This window comes from Geospiza fortis, unplaced genomic scaffold (genome assembly GCF_000277835.1).
Source record: "Geospiza fortis unplaced genomic scaffold, GeoFor_1.0 scaffold271, whole genome shotgun sequence".
NCBI lineage: Eukaryota > Metazoa > Chordata > Aves > Passeriformes > Thraupidae > Geospiza > Geospiza fortis.
The window spans coordinates 2469384-2478477 of NW_005054405.1; positions in this window are offsets into that span (position 1 = coordinate 2469384).

Below are 9094 nucleotides of genomic sequence, written 5' to 3' on the forward strand. Positions count from 1 at the left end.
CCCAAACCCCGCCGGCCCTCAGGGCTCCTGTGCCCCCACCACACACCCCAAACCCCGCCAGCTCTGGGGCACATCGTGTTAAAGCCAGGCCCTAAAACTCAGGGCGAGCCGCCACTGTGCGGTCTGGGCTCCAAGGTGCAGCCTGGAGCATCACCCAGGATTTCCCTGGGGTGGGAATGCACCTAGGAGAGCTGGCTGCAAACGCGTGTCGTTTTTGCTCTAATAAACCCTGAAGTCGTGATTACCTCCTAAACGGGGAGAGCTGAAGCTAAGCGTTGCAGTTAAGCAGCAGCAATCTGGTACAACTACTCAATTATTGCTTACATTTGCAGCAATCTGTTCATATGTTAATGCAGAGATCTACTAATTTAGCGGTTACTAATCTGGAAAAATGTTCATTAATCTCATATGTGCAGGAGAATATATACTTAGGTCTTTATGCACCTTCGGTGGGTGTTGCCCTGAGGCTTCTGAGAACCTAGAAATATAATCTATTTTTCCTTTCATTTTCCTTTGTTTTTCATTTTTAGGTAGCTATGTTGTTGCAGTGCTGTTTGGCTTGTGAAAAGGAGACTCACCCATTAAGCTTTAATTTTTAAGGCTTACACATCCTGAAAAATGAAAATATTTTAATGAAAATACTGTCAGACCCTTAATTAAATAGCCAGACTAACACCTACAAAATAGAAGAAGCAACACCCTTAATAAGCTGTGTTTTCACAAGTGAGACAAATGCAATTTGCCACTGAAGTAATTTTTCTCTGCAAGAAAATATGTTTAATGACACTGCTTAAGTCTTGAATTAAACAGCAGTTGCATATTCAGCTGTTCTGTATGCCCTCCATCATTGTGAGGAAAAGGCAAGCCATGTTGCTTTGCTTACAGAATAACTTAAATAATAAACCATATTTTTTTCCTAAAGCACAGTGCTCATTTGAAACTGCCTGGGCCAGTGCATACCAAAAGTGTCCTTATTTTTCTCCTGACTTTTTTCCTGCCATGTTAGCAGAGATAGCAGGAAGGAGCTGCAGCCTTGAGGCTCTTGCTGGACCCTGAAGGTCACAGATGGGGATCCTGCAGCTGGCTGCCACCTCCTCATCAGGCAGCCAGACCTGGCCCAGAGCCATCGCCCTGCCAGCACATTGTACAGGGCTTCTAGAAAGGTGCAAGTGCAGGGAGAGGATTCATAAATGAGCTCCCTGCTTCCTACCTCCCTCTGTTTATCTCAGGGTTTACCAAGTGCCTTAGAATCAGAGCAGTTTGTACACCTAACTTCCAAAAGAAGGAGAGCTGGGGAGTTTGGTACCAAAGAACTGCTCAGCTGTCTCAGATGGTGGTCAGGTGGCTTTGCCTATGCCCACAGGAAAATTTGCAGACCAAAGCAAATTATCCTTACCTGCTCTTGAGGGGGACAGCATGTGTCTGTAATTGCATTCCCACAAGGCACTGTGGGCATCCCCCATCTGTTCCAAATGATACCCTCTGGACTGTGAATAACAAAGGGCCTGTCACCAGGTCATGTCAGCTCCCTTCATGCTGGGACAGCAGATAAACCCACTTATAGTACACAGATATCACTGGGGATGAAGTAGGAATGGGAATACAGCTTTCCAAGCTGCACAGGGAGGATGCAGAGGGCACTTCCTGCTAACCAAGACACTTCTGCTTTCATCTGTGGCCTAGCAACACACCTTTATCATTTCTTTTACAAATGCCTAGGGGAAGGTGTCTTTTCATCCCAGCTCTCTCAGCTGAACAGTGTGAGAAAGCCTGGTATGCACAGAAAAAATTCAGTCATTTCTCAACAAGGGGAAGAATATAAAAATGTCTGTGACTAGCATTACTCATACTGACTGGCTAGCTTTGATGTGGTGAGCTTAACCTACTATCCATGTCCTGCCAACAGTGTTGTCATTTTCATGCTTATGGAAGTTTTTAACATTTAATCCCACTTTTAAGAGAAAAAACTGAGGCACAGACCCACCAAATATCTTGCCCAAACTCACAGATGGCAGCCAGGAACAGCATCAGGGTTTCATCAGTCTTGGTTCAGCTTCCAGTCCAGCACTCCCTACTGCAGTCTCCTTAAGAACTCTCCAGAGTTTTAGAAAAGAAAATATTAACATGCTGTTCAAACCCTCCTGATTTTTCAGGGGTTTTGTCTGCCTTTGGGATAGTGCTGCTTAAGGGCACCTCAAACATTCGTTTACTAGACAGGTTTTAATTTGTAATTATTTATACTCCTTTTGGTACATGGTGTCTAGAGAAGATTTATTTTTGGATGATAAGCCTTTATTAATCATTAAAAAAAAGTTACCATTTTTAAATATCTTCCCTCTAAGAAACAGAGAACCCTCAGCACACTCAGATGCTTGGTCATGAATGCCCTCTCCTGTTTAAATCCAGCATTGCTGCTGGAGAGAAACAGACACACAACTGCAGGGCTGCACAATTCTTTCTCAAGGCATATTATAGAAACACCATCTTGCCTTTTCTTTCTAAGTAAAGGCAATCATTCTTAGGAGGAACTGGTTTCAGAATCCAGGCAGTCCTCATGGAGATAACATGACATGGGCAGAGATGTAATTTCATTTTAAAGATATCCTCTAATGTGTTCCCTTTGTTTTCAGCTGTTGACTCATAGATATATGGCACTCCAGCCTCATAATCAATTTTATTAACAGCGTGATTTTGTTACAAGCTCCATCATTTCCCTCAGAGTTCTCAGACAGATAATACTGGGACCTATGATTTCTTCCATTTTCATTTATCATGTGTGACTCCTGTTTCTTCAAGAGCCTCTTCTTTTTTTTTTACCTGATTTAAGCCACTTTATCAGAACTATAGAAAGAGCTCTCCCTTAATTCAATGTAATGACAAATTTTCAGGACATTGGGTGGTTTATGAAGGGCTCTGACCTGTACAAACTGCTATATAAAAATGGCAGTCTGATGGATTGAATATACTGAATAGTACTGTATATCTCAGCTCCTCAATAAGCCCAAAGACATGTGTAGTATCAGTAAGCCTAATTAAGGATGAAACAAGCCTTTCCTCTCCTAAATACTCACCCTGATACATATGCCTTATGTGGACAGAAAGCCTCAAAGGGAAAGCGCAGCCACCTGGGGTAGGGAGGGGTCATTTCACTGTGCTTGTTCTTGTCACTCTCCTGCTGGTGTCAGGCACAGTGCTCAGCCCCTGTTCCCTCACCTCCTTTGCTCTCTGCTTTTTTTGCCCTGGGTATGATGTACAGATGTGTATTGTTTCCCAGGGAGACCCCAACCTCCTGACTAAGAAAAGCCACAGTCCAGCTCCCTCCTCTTGTGTCCATTGTCTTTGCCTTCATGGCTCTTTAAGTCCTTTGCCTTTGCCATCTGGTTTTACCCTTCTTCATCAGTGGATGAAATCTCACCCCTTCCTCACCTGTCTGTAATTGCCACTCATCTGCTCCTGGCTCCCTGGTTCCAGTGGGGAAGGATTAGCTTCCAGGGGGTGCAGAACCACACAGAGGCAGGGTGTAATGGGAGAATAAATGCCAGAATCTTCATTTCTCCTTATTTGAATTGGCTGCTGGAAGTTCGTTGCTGAGCAGACGATTGCAGAAGTCCAGCAGTTTTAGTGTGAAGTTAATAAGAGCAGAGCAGCATGTTTTGGTCAAGGCCAGTTTGCTCTGCCTAACTTTGCATTTGGTAATTTCAAGAGGAATAAAGCTGAGTGACTGCATCAGGCCTTTGCACCAAGCAACCACTAAAATCACCCAGCAAGTGACTTTGAGAGACAGGCTGAAGCACAGCTAAGCAGTCAGGCTGTCCTTCTTACTGCCTCATTAATACCAATTTAACTCTGCTAAAGAATAACTCAGATGTATGGAGAGTAAACTTCATTGTCACACTGGCTGTGGGAAGCATTTATATGAGGACCCCAGTATTTGCTAAAGGTCATATTCCTGAGCTTCCTTTTCTGAGAAAACAAGGAGGGGCTCCTGCTGTCCTAATACACAACTGTACACACCTTTCCATTTTTGTCTTTTTTCTTTTCACCCCCAGCTCCACTTTTGAGTTGACTTATCCGGAGCAGATTTTCTGCACTCTCATTTTGACATTATAATCACGTAATTAGCATCAAAGATATTCAGTAATGGATTTACATGGGCTAAAACAGCCTTAGCCATTTCTGTTCAGGCAGTGGTTGGTTCCTTCCATTTCAGATGAAGTCTCATCTAAATCCCGGTGTCATTACTTCCATTTAGACAGTGACATCTGCTCCATGCTGCAGGTGACACCTGAAGGTCCCTTCCCAGATGGCAGTCCAAGAGAGTCACAGTGGTAGCTCACCTCTGGATACCACCAGGCTAATGCCTAAATTCTTGCTTTAAATCCTCCCTTCTTCACTGCTGGGTTTTGTTTGATATTTTCATTGCATTCCTTACAGCATTGACCTTGTCATTTCCATGGCACGAGCAAGACTGTCCTGAGGACAGGTCAGCACTGCCGAGAGCAGTGCAGGTGTGAAACAGGGATGCTCCAGGCCCTGCAAGTTGTGCTTGGTGCACAATGGCAGGATGCACTCACTGTATGAAAGCAGGGCCCCTCTTGGAGTTCTGGATACTGAGAGTTTTATTCTTTCTGTACAGACAGACTCTGACTCCCAGGAGAGCACTGCATTTGACCTGAGGCTGTAGAACAAGCTTCCAAAATTGATTGATAGCACTGGGATTACGGGTGTGTAGTTGGTTAGAAGTGTGTAATATCACAGGGTGGAAAATTTGAAGGCACTTCAAGTTTTTTGAAGTTTGGGGTTTTAGAATATAGTAATAAATATGAAGCAAGATGGAGGTTTTAGGGCAGAGACAGGTTGTTCTTCTTTACCTTCTTCCTTCTTCTTCATGGGTTTGGGTGGTATTTTATAATTGGACAGAAAAGTCTGCAGCGTGGACTTCGAGGGATTAGTTATTGGGCTACAAGTGAAAATAATTTAGGTGTCATTTTTTAATTGGAGAGTTTAGCCTTAAAAGACCTTGTAACAAGAGATAGCAATTTTGTGCCTTGCTAATGAAAGACTGTAGAACTCACTGCTGTGAGACTGTAACACTGATAGGAAATAATAAACACCTGAGTCTGAACACGAACTGTCGTCTCAAGTGCCTTCAATCCCGAGCCCGACAGAGGTAGAAAAAGGAAGCCTAAAACCGACAGGCTCCCTGCCTGGCCTGGCCCTGCCCTGCTCGGGTGGGGAACCTTCCCTGTGCCCCCCATCAGTCTCACAGCCACCTGCTGTGCCTGCAGTGGCTCTGCCCCTGCTCCCCTGCTCCTTCTCCAGCTGCTTCAGCTCCTCCTCCCCACCCCAGGAGACCATCCACTTCTTTTCCCCACCCAGCCACCCGCAGCCATCCCCAACTTTGTTCTCAATACCTTCCCTTGAAGGCACTTCTCTGCATGGGTTCCTCCGCACTTTTCTTTTCCAGTCCCTTTCCTTGGTAAACTTTTCAGCTTCACTTGGAGAGGCATCAGTTCTCCTTAGAGACAGCTCTGTGCAAACACGCTCTGCTTGCTGCCCTCTCCTGCCAGGTCCTGACTCACTCCCTCATTCCTCTCTCTTACCCCACTGCTGGTCACTCCTCACACATCTCTTTGACTCCCAGCACATCCCTACTTCCGACCTTTTCCCCTTGGACTTTTATTGCTGGGAATGGAAGTGAAAGTTACTCTCAATTAAACCAAAAAGGCCATCACAGTGCAAAGTAATACTGGATTGTACCCACTGACAGCCAGAAATACCTAATCACACTGGGATTTGGGATGGCAAAGCAGAATTTTGAGCCGATGCTTTTCTTTTCTTTTTATTAGTGAGGCTTCAGCAGGGAGCTAGAGCACCACTTACAACACGTTATGCTTGTTATTGTAAAAAATTACTGGTTGTTTTTGCTAAGGAAAAATAGTCCTATAAAATAGCACATGCAAGGCATTGCAAGTACTAGGAAGCTGTCCCAAAATAAATGTTTTCAGGTTTTTACTTATATTCTAGCAATTTCCCATCCCATTTTTTTCATGTCCCTGAATCATGTTGTTCGCTGGTACTTTTAAACATTGCACAATGTTTAAGCTCTTTAAGGGCACCATACTTTTGCTGGATACCTGCTTTCCATTTGCAGGTGCTCACTGAAGGATAGCACAGCACTGAAGTGAAAATGGATGTTAACTCAATTTCCCCATGGTTCCCAGAATAGCTGATTGCTTTGCTACAGACACCGCAGCACAGGACAAGTGGCATGGTTTTTTATTCTTTAAGCCCATTCTTTGAATGCTGCCTCAAAAACCTCTTGCCTCATTCCCATATTTCCCCACAGAGGTCTCACTGTTTCCCTAGTAACAGAACAGACTTTGAACTTTGTGAAAGTCTTAAACAGTTGTCACTACATTATATTCAAATACCCCAGAGAGACCAGAAGGAGCACTCAACAGGAAAAACCACGGCATTCTTTGGGTTAGTACTGCTAGGAAATAAGGCAGGAAAGGGTCTGCCATAAATCATTGCAAGAACCCCCCAGAGTGCTGCATCCAGCTCTGGGAGCCCCAACACAAGGCAGACACAGAGCTGCTGGAGCGAGTTCAGAATGTGGTCACGGAGGTGCTCAGAGGGCTGGAGCAGCTCTCCTGTGAGGACAGGCTGAGAGAGCTGGGGCTGTTCCCCCTGGAGGAGAAAATGGATCCAGGGAGACTTACAGCACCTAAAGGGAGCTACAAAAAGCTGTGACAAGAGCAATTAGTGCTAGGACAAGGAAGAATGGCATTAAATTGAAAGAGGTCAGGCTTTGGATTAGATGTAAGGAAGAAGCTCTTTACTGGGAGGGTGGTGAGGCGCTGACACAGGTTGCCCAGAGAAGCTGTGGATGCCCCACCCCTGGAAGTGTTCATGGTTGGCTGGGACATTGCACAACCTGGTGTAGGGGAAATTGTCCCTATGCATGGCAGGGGGATTGGAACTGGATGATCTGCAAGGCCCCTTCCACCCCAAACCTTTCTATGATAAATGTAATCTAGTGCATAACTGAGTTTTCTGCTTCCAGCTCTATCTGAGTGATATTCCCCACTCACAGACTAGAACAGTTCTTTCTTATGAGCTGCAATACCCAATGATCAAGATCAACCAGTTAATTACAGTAATTGCAAAACTAGCCTGATACATTTCTAGTAAGGCGACAAGAAACTGCTAGTTTGAAATACAACTTTATTTTTTTAATCAATATGCAATCTACAAAATGTTATTACAAGATTATCAGCATGATCTCTTTGCACTTATACTGACAAAAGACCCAAATAAAATTATAGTTTCCATTAGGAGTAACAGCACTGCTTCAGAGTTATCAAAATTATTGCTAAGAACTACTAACTGCAGCAGTTAGTTACTGTGTTAAGTAACAAAAAGACAAATAAATGCAAAATAGGAGTGTGGACCCCAATACCGCAGCAAAGAAGTCTGCCAGGTAAAATAAACACAACCAAAAGTAACATGTGAAAACGTGTTCAGATGTAAAATGCTTTTGGACAATTAATACAGATTCTGGAGGAAAACAAAGCAAGGAGCATAGGATGACACTGGCCTGGTATTAAGCTCAATGGAGTGCATCATCATCCCCATTTCTTCAGAGTTTCTACCCAGGGGCAACAGAACCATTGTTCCCCATCTCTGCAAAGCTTCAGCTATGGCATCCAGTAACACCTCTTTTCTTACCCTTTGTGCTCTTTTCTGGTTGGAATAAGCAGGCATTGCAGGTTTCTTACTTCCTGACATAAAAAATCATCTACAGACCATTACCACTATTCCTTTCTTCTTCTTTTTTTTTTGCCTCTCTTTTATTCTTAGAGACTTTGATGCAGATACCATTTTATCAGTTAAAAGACTTCCAATGACTTCAATGGGTGTTTGAATCCAAAATTACATCAAGTACCATTTACCTGGAGTAATACAATTAGTATGAGAAAGATGAATGCAACGATAAATTTGTCGGTTTCAGCAAATACGACACTAAGTAAGGCAAACACACTATAAAAATAGTTGTTCTCATTGATTTCTGTTTTAAATATAAAATCTCCCAAACCCTGCTGGTCCTTTGTGAGGGAAACACAGATAACATTTAAACACTGCTCTGAAGCAAATGTTAGTGAAATGTCAGCATCTAAAGTGACCCAGGCAGTTGGAAGCATTTCAGTGGCTGCAGGCGCTCGCTGCGGGAAGCAGAGATCAGACACGTGTGAAACCTGGCTCCTCACATGATGCCAATACCTCATGGGTTATTTAAAGCTCCAGTCCTTCTGCTAGCTGGACACTGCTTATGCATCACAACAGCTTCTCATCTCCATTCCCCTTCCCAAAATTACAATTAGACTACTTGTAGCCGAGATTTCTAAAGAATTCAGAGCCCGTATGTTTGATCAGTATCACCTGCTGATACTACCAGTAGTAAGGCTAATTTTAAGAAAACTGCAGCTAACATTCATGGGAAATGTTAGCAATGAGTCTTAAAGTTAAGAATATTTGGTCAGTAAGTTATGCTCAAGACGACACAGAAGAAAGGAGAAGCCTGGTTATTTCTGGTTTGGCATGTTGCAATATAATAGGAAGTCAGAATTTGATGGCGGGGAAAAAAGTCAGCCCAAATTTTCTTTCATTAAGCTGCAGCCTATTTTTAAATATTCTGACATCAAGGCATATGAACATCAGTGTGAGACTGAACAGGGCAATTATTCAATCTTAGGCTGCACTAATTGTCAAGTTTAAACTGAAAGCCATGTATTAAAACAGAGTAACTTTCTTTCACTGTAGCAGTATTTCTGTGGAGTTAATTCCCTGTTATCCTGATCCAATTCTGAATAAAGTTAATCACGAGTCTTGCAAGCCTCAAATGAAAATCCAGGGGTTTGCAACACAGATAAAGCTGTAGCTTGACCTTTTTATATTATTGAGTTCAGGAAGTCTGAATGATCATTTGCACCATAACACCTTAATACAATTACAGTTTCTACAACTCTCGAGCAGGTATGGTGACTTGTTAGGTAGTCATTCATTATTGAAGCCACTTACTGCAATCTTG